The 20699-nt window shown below is 41.2% G+C and overlaps 1 protein-coding gene across 1 annotated transcript in view; it reads right to left on the reverse strand.

Annotated features, from left to right (window-relative positions):
• Positions 1-20477, reverse strand: part of YES1 (YES proto-oncogene 1, Src family tyrosine kinase) — a 50811-nt gene extending 30334 nt beyond the window's left edge. The window contains exon 1 of the mRNA XM_068671494.1: positions 20173-20477. The gene's annotated coding sequence lies outside the window, so the exon portion shown is untranslated. The remainder of the gene's footprint in view (positions 1-20172) is intronic.
• Between the last annotated feature and the right edge of the window lie 222 nt (positions 20478-20699).

Here is a 20699-nt window from a genome sequence, read left to right on the forward strand (position 1 = left end):
CTCTCTTCAACAGGTGAAGTTTTGTTCTGAACGTGGGCATTTCACAAGCAATTTGTGAGCCTGCTACCAAAAAAGAAATAAAAAAAAAATCTTAATTCTTTGCTTTCAAAAGCAAGGTGCTGTTTTCCCTCATGTTCATGCTGATTTTTTTGCCTAAAGGGATCAAAATACCCAACTCTTTCCAGCTCGAGACTAGCAATTAGAGTGGCATGTACAGGATGTACCAAGCCTGCAATGATGACATGTAATGGAAAACCACACAGTGCTCACTTCCCATTTCTCCTTTGTTTTCCTTTAGATGGATCTTCTGCTGATTTTTCCTTACCACTTAAAACTGCTCACAGGACTTAAAAAAAAAAAAATTAAAAAAATTTGAAGTTTTCAGGCATATTCTAAAGATATGTTAAAGATTACAGCAGTTATCTAGTTATCTGTTATCTGTAAAGGGTTTTCCACACTTGGCAACAGATCTTCCCTTTAATTTAGCATGCTGCAGCTCAGATTACTCACTAACATGCAGTCAACAAAATCTGAGATTGAAACTCCAAGTGAGCAACACATGAACCACACTATCAGTCTCCAGTGTGCAAAGGGAACACAACCGATGACAAGTTGACTGCTGCACTTGCTGCAGAAGAGGAACAGATGAGAGAAGGGTGTGAAAAGGTACCACTGGAGTGCTATGGGTTCTTATGAGAAAAAGAATCAGAAAGAATATCAGTAATCAACAAGGAACAATAGAAAAGTTTTATTTTGAGGTGGTATTTCATGTACTAAGTATTGTTCACTTACAATACTGTACACCACAGTACAAGGACATCCTTCATGAAGTTTTTATCTGTAGATTCTGATAACACAGCTCTAAACAAGCAGGCAAAATGCCTGAGCCTTTTTTGTTTTGTTTTCAGTCATTCTGCTACTTATTTTTCAAAGCACACAATTTATATTTAAAGATTCGCTTCAAGCTAACTACTGTTCAGTAGCAAATTTTCTCATTCCTACCCAGTAAGCAGAGCAGAGCTCTTTTGACTCGAAGAGTATAAGCAGAAGGAAGGGCAATTTCCATTTTAATCAAATGTGAAAGGTGGAAACATGGAAAGGTGAGGGGGGAAGATGGCCAGGGTTCAGCAAAACACATGCATGTCAAACGACTTACTCCTCGGTAACTCCTGGCAGTTATTTACATTTTGGTCACAGGTCAGAAGGATTTAAATTCAGAGTAACACCGAAGGAAACAAATTAATGACATTTAGAAAGAATTAGTGCTGCCGAAAATAGAAAGATTGTGATGCCAGAACTCATGCTCTTCAAACATCAGCAGTGTGCTTAAAAGAGCTGAAGTATGTACACAACAGCAGAGCCTAGAAGCTCCAACAGAAACTTTCTGTGAAACTAAGTGTTTATTAAAAACGAGTAAGAGTTTAAAAAGCATTTAAAATAATTCTACATTTTTTTAACTTTTTTCCTCCACAGGTTAACTTCAGGAACCAATTCTGTGAATTTTTAAAGCCTGTCTTCTAGACTAAACACCAACTGCTGGAAAACAAGTTCTGCTGTTTGGAGCCATTTGTGGATGGCTCACCGCCAGAGCGCCCTGCTATTCACCCCCAGTAACAGCAACAGTGATAACCCTGGGGCCGAGCAGCATTAGCAGAGGTAAATACGTGTGCCTTCAGCCACCAGGGGCACGTCGGCATGGTTCATTCACGAAGACTGGTAAAATTACACAGTGCAATGGTGATCTCTACCTGAGAAACGCTCTGCGAGTGTTAAGGACAGGCCAGCAGTGTGCTTCATCTGTCCTTTTTCTGCGGCACGTCCTAGTTGTGGCTTCTGACTTTTGCTATTTTTGTTGCAGAGCCGAGAAGCGTTTTACGTCCTTGTTGGTCCAAGTAAGGAGTGCACGAGAAATGCGTCCGACACCCAGCTCCCCGCTGTGAGCCGCAATAACCCTGCAGTTCTGAGCTCCCAGTTACTGTTTTATCCCTGAGCTCACGGTGAGGGGCTCCTTTTCCCCTGCTGTTTCTATCTGGTGCTTTAAAATTCACAGCAAGGAAAATGTTTGAAAAAATGCACATTTATCTAGGCTCATATAACCCGAGATGATGATGTGAGTTATTTTCTACCCCCAAACTACTTGTCTACAATGTCAAGATGGATATAGGAAATGAAAAATATTAACTACAGTGGAGAAAAAAACCAACACAACAACCCTGACAAAACTCTGTCAGCTTTTGATATGTAGCTGAACATAAATATAATGAATAGGATAGAAAAGTAGAAGTATACAGTACAATATCCTCCTCCCTCCCCCCCCAACCCATCCCAAGATATAAGGATAGAGTCTGGTAGTAGGACTTGATTAGTGTGATCAAGAAGATAAAGTTGCCACAAATGATGACATAGAAAGCAGAATTCCCCAAGGGGAATAAAAAGAAAAGAAGATTTCCCCTGAAAGGAAGTAAGACCTATAAACAAGGAAAAAGAAGTTTAGGGGAGGAGGCAGGCATGGGCAGGGGACTGAGAGCATTCAAGCATGATGCTGAGCATGGCACAGCATTAAAAGATCTTAAAAAAAAAAAGGGGGGGGGGGATATGAGCTATTTCAAGTGTCAACTTCAGAGAAATCAAAGCAAAAATTAAGGATGGTATCTGAATGCCTGCCTTTCAGTCTGGAAAATCTGAAGGTTCGCTCACCTGTGCATGGGCTTCCTGTGCAACCAACAGAGAGACATGGGCTGCTCTGGACACCTGAAGAGGCTTTTGTTTTTTGCTTGGCTTTGTTGATTTGTTTTGTTTTTTTCTCTAACATTTAACAAAGTTTAGAGCATAAAGAAAATTGTATTATATGCCCTGCTCTTCTCATTATGCCAGTCAAAAGTAAAATAAAATAAAACCAGTCAGCAACACAACAGTTTGCCTAATTTTAAGGCATCTACCTCTGCAAGGCTATGCAAATATACCCTAATTGTCAAGTTTCAAATGTGCCATAAAAGCAGAAAAGCTTCAGAAAACACAAGGCACGAACTAGGATACAGAGGATTTTAAACTAGGATTTTAAACCTCTGAAAATTAACTCATGGGAGAAAACAAAAGACTCCTACTCAACTGCTGTGCCAGTCAAGCTAGTGTCCTTTTTAAAAACTCCCTAGCTTAAACAAATGACATTTATACTCAGCAATGGACTTCAGGTGGAATTCATCTTCCAAATTTAGAGATCTTGCTCAGGATGAGATGAATCATGCAGTGGAAGTGCTTATTTCTCTCCACTGACTATAAAGGGAGCCTACAGAACCAGCTCACACACAGGCAGCCGAAGCTGGGGTTTGCCAACCTGCCCCCTGATAGCTGATGCTGAAGTTCACGTTGTACAGCATGCTTAATCACAGAATCACAGAATTTCTAGGTTGGAAGAGACCTCAAGATCATCGAGTCCAACCTCTGACCTAACGCTAACAGTCCCCACTAAACCATATCCCTAAGCTCTACATCTAAACATCTTTTAAAGACTTCCAGGGATGGTGAATCAAAGAATTAAGCTGGAAAACTTTTCTTTCAAGAAGATGAGAAAGAGCACTGCCCTAAATTAGCACCTGGAATTAGCTTAAGCTAGGTGTAAATGTTAGCACCCAATACTATTTTCCCCTCACACCATGGTTAGAGTACTCTTTGTATAAAAACAAGCACATCTTTCAAATAAAAACCCCAGACATCTGACATCTTACTACAAACTGTAACACCTGCTGAATACGAAATTATTATTTTAAAGTAATGAAACCACACAGAGAAAGCTTTATAAAATTATACGTAACTAGATGAAAACGCTAAGATTATTAATTGCCTAAACTCAGCCTGAAATGTTTCTATGGAAAACATGGACCTGGGATTCAAAACCAGTGCCATGCTAAGGTACATTATTAAATCAAAATTATCACTTAAGATTGAATCAAAGAGTAAAAAAATCATTCGAGTTTTGCAGTTGCCATATTAAGAAGAGAGCAGCTATATTAAATAGCAGTCTCTTTTTTCAAGTAACATGAATCTGCTCCAATGCAGTACTTCTGTCCAGCACAAAGTACATCTTCTTTATATTACTCCTCCACTTACAAGTAGAGAGCTCTCTCTGGTCCCTGCAGAAACAAAGAACTACATTTTTCATCAATAAACTGGTCACATACAACATGGAGATACAGGGTGCTGAGTACGTCTGTGGGAGGGCAGGGCAAGACGAAATCACTGCAAAAGAGTCTGAAGGGACAGCAGGAATAACCAGCCTACAGACAGCCCAGGCCATGCATTTGTTTCATCAGTACCCACTCAAAAATGCCTCTTTCCCAAAATACCTCTTTCCCCAAAGGGCCTCTGTTGTGCATGGAGCATGAGATAGATGCGACTGGAAGGGCATCCGTTAAATAACCTAAAAAATAGTAGGCAACAGTAACAGGACAAAGTCATATGAAATTAATCCACTGTCTGACATGTGCCAGCAGTCCTCTCCCTGCCCTGAACATGACCCTGGCTTTGTGGAGACTGCGTGTTTTGGTGGAAAATACACGGTCACACAGAGATTATGTAGCCTATGGACCTAAACCACCTCCTACATAAGTTAGTGTCTCGTTATGGCCCAAAGTTTGAGTGCTACTGGTTGTAAGGATTCTGGAAAATGAGTCAACAGAGGAATTAAAAAAAAAAAAAAAAAAAGAAAAAAAAAGAAAGAAAGCATTACAACAAAGGAATGCTGTACTGACAGGATCAAAAGGTCCATTCAAATACCCTCTCACTAACAGTAGCTGATACTAGATACCTAGAGAAGCATGGAAGAACATGATAAATATATGGCAATACTTCCCCTGAATACTCCTTAGTTGAGGAGCCTCCAACATCTTCCAACAGTTTGCAGAAGTAGGATTTCCTGAACAAGCAGGTATTTGCAATTGATGATTTTTCCTCCATGTTGACATCAGCGCTGAGGGGAAGCGTTCAGCCTCCTTAAATTCCTGAGGCAAGAAGTTCTATAGCTGAATTACACGTTCTGTCAAGAACCACCTCCTTTTGTCTGTTTTCAATTCATCAGCTGCTAGTTTCATTAGATACCTCTTGGTGTGTGCATGCTAAAAAAAGACAGCGAATAAACACTCCCTATTTATGTCCCCTTTGCTACTGATCACTTTACAGAACTCTACCACACCATTTCTCAGTTGTTTCTTCAACCCAAAAGAATTCATGTTGTTCCTCTTACACAAATTGTTTCCTATTACTTTCATATTTGCTCTTCCGTAACACTTTAATTATGTTCTGAAACTATGCTCGATTTTTATTTCTAATTGTCTTAAGTAGTAGTAGGGGTGAGTGGGGCAGAACTACATAAAATAATTCACGACTTTAAAAAAACAACAACAACAGAACAGTATAATTACTAGTCTCTCTTTATTTTCTAAACATTTTTAACCTTTGTCTGTTTTTGACATCAATGCTGAAGGACAATAGTCAGCTTTAACCTCATCTTCTTAGATGTGAAGGTAAGCTTGCTCCCCTACTCCTCCAGAATGCACCACATTAAGCTATTGATGGGAAACAACTTCTGCTATTTTAATGTCCAGTTGCTGAGCTTTATCAAGTCCTTAAGTGCTGTTATGATCTGCCTTTGTGTCTACCACCTGTCAGTAGACTCTGTGAGCTCACCTTTCTCCCACATCCATCATGAACATGAATGTTCCCCATGAACAAAACTGTGGAGAACAATTACTCAGGACTCCTCTCTACTCCAACTCTCTGTGTCTTTTATTTTAGTCTGCAATTTAGCCACAAGAAGCCCTTTTTCCATATCCAATGGCTGCTTACTTTCTTCAAAGGTTTTTGGTTGGGGCCCTTGTCAAATGACTGTTGGAAATCCAAATGAACTATTTCTGTCAGGTCTTACTTATTCATGTGCTTGCTGACACCTTCAAAAAGCTCCAATGAATCTGCAAAACATGACATCCCTTTGTAGCAGGCTCCTTACTCTTCCTCAACACACCATGTTTATCACGTTGTCTTCCATTATTATTTTTATTGATTTATTTGGCACAGGTGTCAGGCTTACTGATTCCCAAATCTCTCCTGAAGCCTTCTAAAAAATAAATAAAATAAAAAAATCAGTGTTACATACAGATTAAGCCACAGTAAATAAATGATTCTGTATCTTAACTAGATGGTGTCTTTGTTGCTTACTGTGTACGGTAAGTACTATGTTCCTTTGCTTGCTTGCAGTTTGGAAAGCTAGACTTACAGGGTGTAAGCATAAATGCAAGCCTCTAGAAAGAGATGTGTATGTTTTTATTTTCCTCAGACAGCTTAAACAGTATTTTTGGGGAGATCAGTACATGATAAAGATTTACTTTAATGGTAACGTGACAAAGATTTAGTTGCATCAAAAGAACTCTCTTGTCTTTCCAGTCTGGAAATTATAGCTCCATAAATACGCACTGCTGCGCAGCAGGAGCTAGTCAACTATTTAAGAGTGGTCCTAATCACCAGGAGACACAAACAAATGTGTAAAAATACAATTATTCATTTATAAATGAGATACTGTTCAAAGGGAAGTATAACTTTTAACATCTTGCTTGAAGACAGGAATTGAGAACTTCTGCAGCAATTATAACCAACAACCAGGCAACCTGAGAGAAGGACTACACCGAGCCAATTTTTAATATACACAAGTATTTTTATCCTTACCAATGGTTTGAAATTGCAGCTTCATTTTACAAGGTTGCTAAACCCTCTCTAAATTGCAAGTTGAAGCTCACCCAATTTTTCTTCAGGACAGTGCTGTCATTTTCTACTCACAAGTTCACGGACAGAGCTGAAAATGAGTCCCATCTGAGTCAACTCATCAGGTGCCTTTTTCTGATGCAAGCTGAAAAGTTTCATATATGCCTGCCTGTGACAGGTTTCCTTGTGACCGTATTTCTAATATAACAGCGTATGTAAACGCACATGCAAGTTTCAGATTCTTTTTCCCTCTCTAAATTTTCTATTAGTTTAACAGAAGTTTGTAGTTCTAACACCAACACAATGACAGTATGGATTCAACAATTCATGGTGTTTAGCCAAATGTATGGAGGGAAATAAACCAAAAAACCACCTCTTCACCATCAGCACAGACAACACTGGAGCAAGTATAGAGTTCATCTTCTAAGTTTTTACAGCATTAAGGAACAACAACAAAAAAAAGATGATGCTATCACAGATGTTGAAAAAACACCTGTCCAAACACGAGATGAAAACTTTTCTGCCACTTAAAAGCCTCTGGTGCTGCTCAGCCTTCCGGGCAGCAGAGAAACATATCTGCCTTTAAATACCTGTGTTTTGTTAAAATTCAATTACAACACTTATTTCTGCATCACTTTTATTCCTTACATAAAAACTACCCTGACCAGGTAAAGATGGAAAGGACATCTGCAGGTTGTCTACTCCAACTCTCCTGCTCAAAGCCACGTCCACCACAGCGAGTTGGTAAGGGCTGAATCCAGTCAGTTTTTAAGTTATGAGCAAGGATGGAGATCACACAACCTTTCTGGACCACCTGTCCAGTGTTTAATCACCCTTACAATATTTTTATTATGTCTATATGGAATTTCCCATATTATAATTTGTGCCCATTGCCTCTTGTCCTGTCACTGGACATTATTGAGAAGAGCCCAGCCCTGTCCTCTTTACTCACCCTGTGAGGTATTCATACCCCAAGCCCAGCAGTTCAGCCAGTTTCTAGCCCCCCTCAGCATGATTTCCCCTCCATAAATCCACGCTATGCTGACAGCTCCCAACCACCTTCCAGCCCGTTGTGCTTGGAAATTATTCCGGCTCCCGTTCTTCGCCTTTTCCAAACTAAATATTTTTCACAGCTATACAAATACACACACTCATTAGTAGTTGCACATCCAATAGCTGGGATGTCCTTAAAACAACCGACAATCTCACGCCGCTCCTTAAAAAACTGCTTAGTCCAGCTAGGCACTGAAATAACAATGCTTCTTTTTTCTCTGGCAAATGTATCTGAACCGATAGAAATGCTGTTGCAGCTGTAATGGCCAAATGATCTCAGAGAAGCGAGGAAAACACCCCCACCCCCCAAACACACTCCTTACTTACTGGTGGGAAGAGAGAAGTTTACCAGGCACGTTGTATGACAGTCATGCCCACAAGAGCTTCTATCTCCTTTAAAGGATACATTTAAATTGGGAGAAAATTAAATTTAAATTAAGCTTTTTGTTAAAAAAATCCTCTCTGCAGATCTAGTTTTATTCTTGTATTTTGTCGTTGCTCTTGACAGAAGTAGCTCCCCTTTACAGATGCCCTGGCCTCCCAGCAATAGAGATATTAGGAATTTTAGGAAGCATCTTCTCCACATTTTTTTTCCTGCAACTTTTTTTCCACTTTCTGTCTTCCCTTCAGGTTCCAGTGAAGACAATTATCAGCCCACAAACTGTGCTAAGAAGGTGCCCTGTGCTTACACCATCACTCCAACGAAGGGCAGGTTTGGTACTGCCCAGTACCTGGATCCAGTACGTGAGCATCCTTTCAAACCCACTACAAATTCATCAAAAAACTTTGTCCCGCAAAGAAATGCTGCAGCATTCCTAAATCCCAACCAGCTTTAAACATTTCCAGGTACCGGATAAGGCAGGAGCTGTGTGGCTAACTGGTGGCTCAGCTCTGCAAGCCTTACAGGGACGGCAGGCTGCAGTTGTGGTTTTGTACCGTATTATGCATCCGACTAAGTGCTTCAAACACAAGCTGTGGCATTACACTGCACTGGAAGAGCAGATTACAACATGAATCCTGTATTCTTTCACCAATTTAGTGATGTACTGCCAAAAAAAAAAGGAGCCCATTATAAAAGCTATGTTGTACATTTGGCCAGGGCACGTCTTCTATGGTTTTGATAGACCAAGGATGATCGCCTAACAATAGTTCCTAGGATATTCATACCCGCTGCAGTGAAGTGGTTGGCTAAAATATTTTAAACAAATTTGGACATACTCCCAATGAGATTATAACAATTTTCAGGCAGCTGAGACCTTGGGCCAACACTAGTTGACAGCATCCATTTAAAAACTCTTTCACACTTGTGCAAAGTTAAATCAACTTGGCACGGGCTCTGGTAGCCAATTGTCTCCTTAAAGTATGAGCTCTATTCATGCCATTGAATTGCTGCATTAAGGGGACAGTTGGCTGGCATGGGGAGGCTTGGGCTGATTGACAATGTGCTTTAGTCACAAAGAAGTTGCAGCAAGAGTTTCTAAAAACCAAAAGAAGCAGTTAGGACGCTGAATAGACGAAGCTAGCTGAAGACAACAAAAGTACAGGATGTTTCCGGGAAGAAGCCCGTGCTTCAATAACCTTCCTAACTACGACTGATCTTAAAGCCCTTTTTAGGTTTTGCTCTGTAAACGTAGCACCTCAAGTATGACAGCAAATTTTAGTTTGCTGCTTAACCCCACCCCAGCTAAATATTGCAGCAGCAGCCAGGATTCGGGGAATTTTTCTTTTTGCAGAGCTGCGAAAGCTGAAACAGCTTACACCGCCGTGCATCTGCATTCTTCCCACTGATGGGATTTCAGTTTGCTTGTGAAACATTAATAAAGGAATGCTGAACAGCATTTAAGCACTCATTCTACGATTATTCTAAGGAGATTACAACGCGCCAGCCCTTCTTCCCTTTGTGGAGCTTCAAAGAGGCAATAAAAGAAAGCCATCCAGTTGCTTAGGTCAAAACAGTTGCAGAGATTTGAATTAATTCGCGATCCCCAACAGATCCTAGCAGCACTGAAAGAAAGACTTGATAAGCAAAATTGACACACGATACATTTTACATGAAGTATTACACAATAGGACATGAGTAATCACTGCATTTCAGTTCATTCTGCAAATTCTCTCCCTTGTTTGTGTACACAACACAGACAACACCACGGAGTAAGGCACAAAAGGGATGCCAAAGCCGCTATTGTCTATTGTGGAAGTCAGTGAAATTGCTCCGCATACCCCTGGTAAACACACAGGCTGACATCCAGCCCAGCTTCTGCTGTGAGTGAATCTCCTTCCCACCTCAGCAAGACCACGGAGAGCCCCTCAGAACACCAGCCCTGATGCTGAGGCTACGTGAAGCAGGTAGAAAACACAGAAGCCCACAAACCCTGCACCACGAGTAGTATAAATCATATCAAATTTAAATGGCATATAGAGCCCTTTAAGCGACTGAGAAGGTGAATGGCTTGAAAATTTGCTAACAGTTTAGAAAGTGTTTGTGTTTTCTCCTCCTCTTTCTTACATCGCACACGCACAAGAGTTCATAAACAGGTTGCGGCTTTCCGGTGCTAAAAGATTGATACTGTAAAACATCCCTAGTCAAAAGTAAGTGACATCTGAAATTGCTCAGTGCAGTGAATCAGAACAACCGATTCTATCTAACTGGAAAAAGGAAAAAAACTTCTTTGATTCAGTGCTAAATGAGCCTAGCTGTTTGAGACAGCAGATCCAATTTCATTGCCTGTAAAGGCAGGCCACACTTCTTTGTCTTCATTTTATACTCCAGTGAAGCCTACTTCAATACAGTTGCCTCCACTTATCCTTTCTGGTCCTTTTATGTACAGCTAATCCAACTCTCCCTGAAGTCAAGAGGAATTTTGCACTTAACTTCAACGTGAAAAAGGATCAGGTCCTAGAACAGCAAAACTAAAATATCCGTGAATAAGAACAGATTCGCGTTTTTCCACTTCCTAATTAGTTGGAAAACAAACAAACAAACAAACATACAATTGATTTGATGAAGTGAACAATCCAAAAATGGAAAGAAGTCTGATTTGCACTTCAGTTTAAAGCATGTGAGAGGTTGTTTAATATGGCAAGGTTTTAAAAATAATAATAATTCCAATTTTCTGGCTGCAGACCTGCATCATTTAATGCATCCTGCTTTGCCTTTTCAGTTTCACAGAAACCGAGAGGTGGAGAAACGTCCAAGTCTAGGAAATAGGTCAACAGAAGCAACACGTCAACTGCACAGTTTCCCAGCTGTACAGGTCATGCAGCAACACCACTTACAAACTTCCCAACTGCCCATCAGCACGTTGGGCTTTCCTCAAGAATCTCTCACGCTGCTATTACTCTGCTGGCTCCAATGTTTTGGCAGGGTCCTCTGTCAGCCTGAAGATGAATTGATTCAGACATCTAAATTATCCAGTTACCTGTGGATACTATCTGACATCTGAGGCAGTAAGTAACATTAGCTTCTGAGTATTCCTGCAAGAGCAAAAGGAAAATATAACAGATCTGCACAGGCAACTGGAGTCATATGCTGGCCGGGCATAATGTGCCACTTTATAATGTAAAGTTACCTGTCCAATTGCATTTTTCAATAATTAAAGTTGAGAAATAAGTATTTATTTCTAATTACAACATCTATTTATAGTAAGACCTAAATTTACTGTTAGGATAATCTATATTAAATCCAATTTTATTGAAATTATGCTAGCTAACAAAATTTTAAACAAATTCAGAGGCAGAGCTCACCCGTAACCACCTTGAATCAGAATTTGAATGCTGATGTACCTTAACCACCAGCTTCTTTTACAAGTATAGAGGATTTCCATCCAAATTAACATTATATAATATCAGTTCACTACAGTCTGTGAAACATTCAGGCAAAATATGATCAGAAGAGGCCAGATTTTTGTTCATGTCTTCAAAGAAAACTAAAACTTACCAGTACATATCCATTCATTCTAACACTTCAGAGTTTTCGGTAACCAAAACCAATTAAATTGAAGTTATCATTCCCTCTTGTAAATACATCTATCAGATTTAAAACAAAACGTGCTTTCAATTTAAATTATCACATTCTAAATCCTTATCTAAAAGTCAACACGTTAACAACTTATACCTTAAAATATAACACTGGTAGTTTGTATGAAGTTCTATCACTGCTTCCATTCAAATGCCACTGAAGACAAAATGGGAAGAGAAAACTGTCTTGCAAATAAATTGTGCATTCATTGCTTAACAATTGTACATGTAACTTAAAAGAAGTTATTACGACATTTTATTATTAAACGGTACAATTGGAAAATCCACATTACTGGCAAAAAAACATAGCAAGATTAGCCCAAACCCTAGGATACAGTTAGAGTCAACATATTTATTGACCAGGAATACTCAGCCTCTTTGCCTGGGAAAACAGCTAAGAAGTACAAGACCAGGTTAAAATATTCATTTAAAATACCATATAAAATCGAGGTGTCATGCTTGTTAACTTAAGTCACTTTACAAATCACCCTGTATTAACTTGGCCATGGTTTTAGCATGTACATACCAAATGTAAATAGTATTTGGATGGTACATCAGACTTAAAGTAAAGGTGGAAAAAAAAAAAGGTAATAAAAAAGTCCTACTTTTAATAACCAATACAAAATAATTGGAGAATATTTATATATACCTCCTTTGTATGAACAAACCAAATTTATTTTCAGAGCAATATGGTTTCCATCTCTAAACTATCACTTGTGCCTTTTTTCATGTATCATGATAACCTGAATCAATCAGTTCTACGCGTTTTTACAGTGTATGAAGTATTTCCTAAAATGAAAAAGATTGATATCTTTAGCAAATTATATAATATATATAATTATTCAGCAAGCTATTTTTGAAGCGATAAGAGCAACCTCAGTCACTATGATTTATGAATTGCGTTTTAAGTGTAGAACTGTACTTCAAGTACAAAGCTGCACTTACAAGTAAAAAAAAAAAAAGAAAAGAAAATTAGCCATATTACTATTGCATCTTAGCCTCTAACACCACGTACAAGTGACTGCTTAATTTTTGTGTTATTTCAGGAGTTGAGAGTTTTATCCTTGAATTTTGCTCGCTCATTTGAAAACCCCAGAATGCAAAAAAAAACCAACAAAGCCAAAATCAACAATGTAAAACACCAAAAAAAAAACACAACAAAATCTTTTTCTCCTAACCTTCAAAGAATATTAATACAATACCTACTTACTTCTCAGGCTTGAAAAAGTATAGCTGCTGTGAAAAGCAGTTTTATTCAGGACAATTTCCACCGACTAGCTGTAGCTCAGGAATTATCTTGTTTTCCCCTACAATTCTCTTTGTTTCACAAGTAATTGTTTTCAAAAGGAACAGTATTTTACCATATACATTCCTGATTAGAGTACTTAATTTTACAATGAAAAAGGAATTAAATATGGGCGTCCACAGTGAGAATAGTATACTCCCTTCTCTCTCCAAAGCATGTTTTCCAGTCAGGTATAGATGAGATCTGGACCATACTATTATAACCTTTAATAACCCTTTAAACCAATCTTTAAAAATCAGTTAAACCTCTCCATTTGTTTTCAGGATGTTGTCATTCTATTAATGTACCTTCTACCTAGAACTTGGGGAGGTGGGGGGAACACAGACACACACCAAAAAAAAGAACAGAAAACATACTTTGGCAAAAATCCCAAATATCACGTGCCTCAGAAACTAGAAAGCACATGTACATTTTGAGATACTACTGCTGGAAGAAAACCTGAATGCTTTTTATTTAATACAGGCAGAATCGGACCCACACCTGTAGCTGAGCAAACCTACTCTGAAATTTTCCCCGTAAGTGAAGTTCCAAAAAATTTACTTGAGACTTCCCTGTTTCCGAGTTCAGGATAAACTCTTAATATCTCTAATCTTTTAATAAAGAGAGATCTGGTCTAGACCTTTGGTCTGATTCATGACAGCTGTCCTTTCAGGAGCCTTTATGTACTCAATAGGAGCATCAAGGAAGAAAAACACTGTTACAATTTAAGATAAAAAAAAAAAAACACACCAGACAAACCCAGGTCTTCCACGCCCATGCAGTAGGAACAGCCTTCTTACAGCAGTGATGCACAGCTCACCTGGGCTGGCCATCACTCAAAGCAGAGAAAGGCCTTTGCCCCAGGGATGTTACCTAAGCCTTACATAAATTTGCATTAGGAAACACAACAATCTGTGCTTTCAGGTTCACTTGTCGCATATTGCAAGACTTTCTACTAAGGGAAATTACCCAGTAGCAGGTAAGGTGTGCAGCTTCATAGTAGCACCAAATGAGTTTGCACCTACAAGGATGAAAACATGGACTACTTCGAATGAATTACTGAAATCAGAGCTAATCTTAAATACTAAATCATTAATAGCATTTAAAAAAAAAATAATAAAGCATTCTCCCTGCACATTTTGTTTTCAACTCAAAAAAATATGGGAAGAGAGACATGAAACATACACTTCTATCATCATATGCCTTCCTCCCATTCCGTCTCACCCTCGCTTAGTCCTTACATGAATATAAAAGCCATGCCTTAACATGTGAAGTTTGCTACTAGGTTCGGGGCAAATTTTTCATTTTCAAATCATATAAAACAGATTTATAAAACATTTTTAAACTGTGTTTGGAGACCACTCACTCCAAACATATTTCAGACCTACACATGGCCCTTAATTCTCAGTTTCTCACAGGATAACTTTGTTAATTTTTTTTCTGAAACACCAAAAACTTTGCCTGTGAATATGCTTCTGAAGACTTCAGTTCGGAAAGTACTAAGATAGGGTTTTAATCTCAAACTGCAGACATTCAGAAAATAGTATCAGAATCAAAGAAAATGTTTTAAAAAAGGAAAATGTACTACTAAACTTGCTGATTTTAAGAAGTTTACTGTATAGAACCTTTGTTATTACGTTTGGATTTCCTTCCTCGACCACATAATAGCTCCTTGAAACTAACGTTTTTCTGCCAATCTGTAGGAAAAAGCATTAACAGGTAAATGCAAAGTTTGAAAACTAGAATATTGCCTATACATTAATTCCGTATTCGTTTTCAAATGGAGCATGCTTTGACCGAAACCTTAGTTGTGTCTCCTCTCTGATGCACACACACTATGCAGTTAAATCCACTGAAAGAACATCTCAGCAGAAGTCCATCTAACCCAAATCTCTCCCCAGACTGGATCAAAGCCCACCACCAGCACCCACTGCCTGAGACAGCGAGCTGTGCCGCGTGTTCAGGAGCATAAGAACCAAGAAAGCCCGTGCCAAGGACAGTTTCTGGACTTTGTGGTACTATCACTGGCAAAACAGAGTATTTGTGTTGAACAAGCCAGGCTGGTGAAGACAACCAGAAGCACAAAGAGTGTAGAAGAGTAGAGCAAGGTATATACATAAGCACTTGGAAGTTTTTTTGTTTTGTTTTGTTTTTAATCCATTACAAGTGTATGTTGTGATTTTAGTTTCCAATGAAACGTTCTTGAAAAGCAAGAAAGCGCTACACAGCTCGGACCTATTCTTTCCTTCATCAAATTTTAAGCATAAATATTAATTTTGTTGCCTAACCACACTTAAAAACAACTTATTAACATGGGATCGTTCAGCATTAATTTGTTTTATGTCGTCTTCTCCTGGCTGACTGCCAAAGGCAGTTACCACGCTACACAACTGCAATACACAAGGGATTCAGGGTACCCTCTAATTACTCCTTAAACACCTCACTTAAGCACTGTCTTTTATTGCAGTCGTGAGGGCATTAAGTATGGTTGAAAATCTCAGAACCTTTAGCTCAGATAACTGCATTTTTCTTCCTGAAGCTGAATATTTCAAACGCGGAGTAGAAACATTAGAAGGTCTTCCTGAACTGTAGACAAACATGAATGCTGTCTTCTGCTCCTACCATTCTTTTGCTACGGGGCCATTGATGCTGGTAAGCATACCTGATACCACACACTGCGGATAAAACACTTCTGCTGTCTCATTTTTATAAGGTCAGAAGGTGCTTTGGGCATGTGCAAAGGAAGGAAAGTTAACCCCACTGAACCAAAGCCCCCCTGTACGAAGACTAACCTGAAATACCAGATTAACACCACCAAATGCATCAAAGTTTCCCCAGAAAGAAGTTAGGGACCCCCATCTACAAAGATTAACTGTTGTGACCGGGTTTACTCAGCTCAACAGCAATGTAAGTAAATGAAGTGACTCACTTCTGTAAGCCTCAGCCTAAAATCTGAACAGAAAGGGTGGCTCTAAGCTTCTGAAGAATCATTTATTTTTCTCTCAGATGTCTCTAAACTTCTGGTGTGAAGAAAACCACAGAAACATTTATCTTAAACCACAGAAGTTTTGCTTCCTCCTGAAGTACTGATTTGGAAGACAAGCTATTTGAAGATCAGTAGCACCATCAGAACGCACAACTTCCATAAACACACAAAGATGTAAGTATCTGTATTGATTACATCTATCTTATATAATGCCATTATAATAACATTTGCCTTCCAAAAATACAAAGATAAAACAGAGCTAGCCCAGCCAAAAAAAAAGGCCATCTAACTCCACATGCGGCCTCTCAGAGTACTCAAGAAGTTGAAAACCAGATAATGCCTGCCTGAGGTTTTGGTGGTCATTACCTCCTTGGCACTCCCCCACCATATCCTGTAACATTAAGTAAGAGAACTGTTACGAAAAATCGAAACCAAGCCCCAATCCCAGCGATAACAGCCAGCATGGCTGAAGATGCGCTTTCTGATGATCCCTTCTGCAGCATCCCGCTCAGCTGTGGGGTCAGAGAAAAACCTAGAGCAGGCAGTCCCCAGAGGAGACCCTTGGCCCAGGGACTTTTTGCAGCAGAGCTCAGCTTTCACTTATTAATTTTTGGGACAGAGCATGAGACCCAGTGAGAGAACCAGCACTCCACGCAGGCACCTACCTGAAGGGACAACAGAAAGGGGCACTTGGTGGCTTTAATCCCATTGCCAGTCACGTTTTTAAAGAATATCTATTTAAATCTGAAGAGAATAAAACTCATGCACAACCAGTAACTTCTCCTTACTTCTGTCACTAACGTTACTATCATCTCGATCTCGGATCCCTCAACCAGCCGTGTGTGTTAACGTTACCTACGGGTGCAGTCCCACTCGCTTCACCAACTTGCCTCGGTGCTGCTTTGATGCACTGGCACCATGAAGAATAAATCCTATTCCCATAGGTGGAACTGGCAGTAAGAACGACCTCTAAAAGACTAAAATTAAACTTGTCCTGCAGTTAGCTGACAGCATCTTCGCAATACTACTTTTCCCCTTCAGCATACGGATGGGAATTTGTTCAGGTTTGCCTTCAAAACCTGGCAACTGCTAACACGCTCTGGAACCCCACAGCTCCAAGTCACTGGTTTGAATGCAGCCCAGGACTGCAGCGATTGAAAGAAGTTACCATATGGCAACTGTAAGGCAGTTTGTATTCAAAATAAAAATCATTAAGAAGAAATAGTGGTTGCTACATCATAAAATCCAGCACCATAAAGCGGCACCCTCCTGGCATTCTCAAGGAGAGAAATGAAATAAAGGCAGAGAATGAGCTGTCTTCTCATAGTCAAAGGTGGTTCCTCTGGGAGTCTAAGAATTAGCCCCTACTTTTAGGATTAGTTTTAGGAACTACATTTCTCCCTCAATATTGGACCTGTTCTGTCAACTTCCAGAGGATTTTCAGTACTAGAAGCTGAAACCTTTCAGAAGGGCTTCCCAAAAACCACAGCCTGTACAGGCATGGAAGGTGTCCTACCTGAAAAGAGCTGCCCAATATGACACAGCCAAATAAGCAAGAGCTCTTGTGGTAGTCTGCATGTTAATACTGACACCAATTTCTAAATTAACATCAAGTTAGCGTACTCAAACTGTGATCAAAGTACAAGGCAAAACAGTTTGATCCAAATGGGAAATAAAGATGAAAGAACGTATTTCTCTTAACTATCGGTCTGAACATGAGGAATTAGCTACTGAAAACGCGCTGCTGTTGCCCACATACAGAGCATACAGGAAAGTAAAACTGTGCAGCTCGCGCGTTCATAAAGTAAACTTTGGCCACATGAACTGACATGAGCCACGACGCGGGCGTTCACATCCCCGTCACATGATGACAATCTTTTATCAGCACGAACACAGTCCTGACTTATCTTCTGGAATTGCAGGAAGTACACAGGTCGCAAAACGAAGAATATTTCTCTGGTGCAGAAGAGTATTGATAAAAAAAAAAAAAAAAATCACTAAATTATAAACCACAGTTTTTCAAGAAATAATTCTGGTACACGCTATGCACCACATCACAGATTTATTAAGCGTGACACCCCTCTAGCTATTTCAAATAAGTTGGCAATTCCAATATAGTTTTAGTGCCATTCACTTATTTCATAGCCAGAGAACTACGAGGTCATAAATATTAAAAAAATAGAATAAAATAAATCCCTCTTTATAATATGAAATACAGATTACAGCTACTATGGCCTCACCCTCACTCCGAATGAAGTTTTCCAGATTTCAAAGAGGAATATTAGGGCTTCAAAATTAGGAGGTTATTAAAAACTACACGGGCAGCTCCGCGAACAGCAGAACCGATGAAGCCTAATTTCCTGCATCGACTTCCAGCTCGAATGAAGTGCTCACGTGAACTCTCCGGTGTGCAGCTTAAGAGCTCTTTTCTACCTGGCTTCCTTACTTTCGCAAATTTCATACAAATTGTCCACCTGGGAGACCTCTGCTGCCAAATTTGTTTGAAATTGGCTAACAGCTGGAAGATTTGTTAGAGGGACTGACAGGCACACAGATGTTGCAGTTGCACTTGAGTTGCACTTCTTGAGGAAATAAAGCTAACAAAGCCGGTGGAATAAAACAATTATTGGCAATCACTGTTACCAACTATCGACACAGTTTTATATACTTTTGTATTGTGTTGTTTTCTTTCCTCTGAAATTCAACACAGTCCATTTGAGTGACAGTGCTGCTCTCCTGTCCATGTCACAAACGCTACCTCATCCTGAAATTAACCCTTGCACCCTGGCTGTATAAAACACACCCAGGGGCTCTGCGTTCAGTAGGAACCCTCTACAGCTGCATTTACAATCATGCATAGGAAATACACATACGAGTTATGTGTTTTGTTTGGTTTTTTTTTGGCTGGAAAGGAACAATCCTGAAACTTACCAAGCCTGCAGAAACATGCAGTTGTTACAGTGTATGAAGTACAGTGTTACAAATGTAACTGACAACATGGTTTTATTAGAAAGCCTTCTTTACAGTCTTGGCTTCCAAAAACGAAAAAGAAAAGAGACAAGCAAACTTTTGTATCTCGCTTCCTCAACTAAAGGTCAATTTTGCTTGCAAAATTTCTCTGAAATTTCATTCAGCTGCCGACGGATTGTTAAGAAAAAGACAATACACTTTCCTTGGCAACACGCTCTAGGTTTTAAGCTGGCTTTGGCTCAGCCTGCCAGCTGAAACGAATTCATACAGCTATTTTCTAATTACCAGCCAGCCTCTGCCCGGGCTCAAATTCAGCAGGTAGGCCTGAACGAACCTCCTTAGCAATCAGGAGGTTTGCATGCCTTCATATCCTACTTTCTCTGACACAAACTGGCTCATGTGTCTGTACGTATCCGACCCCTGGAAGGGGCCATCCTGAAGCAGTGAACCCCTGCATGTGTGCACCCAGGGCGTGAGGCAGCGCCTGGAGGGACGCGCACCCAACTCCTCCACTCGCCGGGGGGGCTGCAGCAAGGAAAGTTGCACGCGGTCTCCACAAGGGATGGGGTTTTAATGCTTTAAATATATATATATATATATATAAATAAATAAATAAAATGGAAGGAACATGAGGAGGTTTGATGAAGTGTTGTGACTGAATATTCAAACCAGTGAGTCAGAAATCTCAGGCGGTCGTGTTCCTGCTAGGTGGAGGGACGCAAACCAGAACACGGAGCGAAAATAATATATGTATTTATATTTATATATATATAAAATAAAACAAGCCGAGGCACGCACGGCCCCTTCAGAAACCAATTTCCTGGATCTCCCCCCCCACCCCCCAGCCACCGCCGCCCCGCTCCGAGCCCTCCCCTGGAGGGGGGGGGGTCCCCGTGGAGAGCCGCAGCCGGCCCCGGGCCGTGCCTCATCGTCCCCCCCTCCAGCCCCTCCGCCTCCCCGCTCGCTGCCCCGGCAGGAAAGTTGCCGAGAAACTTCGGGCGGAGGAAGGGGTCGCGGCCGGGAGGAGGGCGGCCGGGGCCTAGCGCCTCCTCCGCTGCCCGGCGCCGCCGCCATCGCGGCCGCCTCTCCCCCAGCGCGGCCGGGTCCTCACCTGCCTGTCCTCGGCGGCGCCGGTGGGAGCCGCAGGGGGGGAGAAGGGAAGGAAGCGGGGCCCCCCCCGCTCCTCCCGGAGCCTGGCGGCGACCCGGGGAGGGAAGGGGGGGAGGAGGGGAAGGGAGGAGGGAAAAGGAGGAGGAGGAGAGGAGGAGGAGGAGAGGAGGAGGGAGCCGGGCGCTCCGGCAGCGTGCGGAGAGCTGGAGCCTGGCGGCGGCGGGAGGAGGAGGAGGAGACTCCCCGCCCCTACGGCCGGGCTTCTCCGCCTCGCCTCGCCTCGCCTCTGCCGGCCTCGCCTCGGCTCGCCCTTCGCTGCCTGCCCCCGGGCGAGGCTCCCCGCCCGGCTCCGAGGCCGCGGGGAGGAGCCCGGCGGCCCCCACACCGCGGGATGGCGGCGGCGGCGCGGCCCCCGCTGAGGCAGCCAACATGGTGGCGCGGGGGGGCTGCCGAAAGGCCGGCGGGCAGCGCCCTCCTGTCTGGGTTTTGGCTCTTCCCACTGTCCTCTCCCTGATGGTTGGAGTCAGG

The sequence above is a fragment of the Anas acuta genome, chromosome 2 (genome assembly GCF_963932015.1).
Source record: "Anas acuta chromosome 2, bAnaAcu1.1, whole genome shotgun sequence".
NCBI lineage: Eukaryota > Metazoa > Chordata > Aves > Anseriformes > Anatidae > Anas > Anas acuta.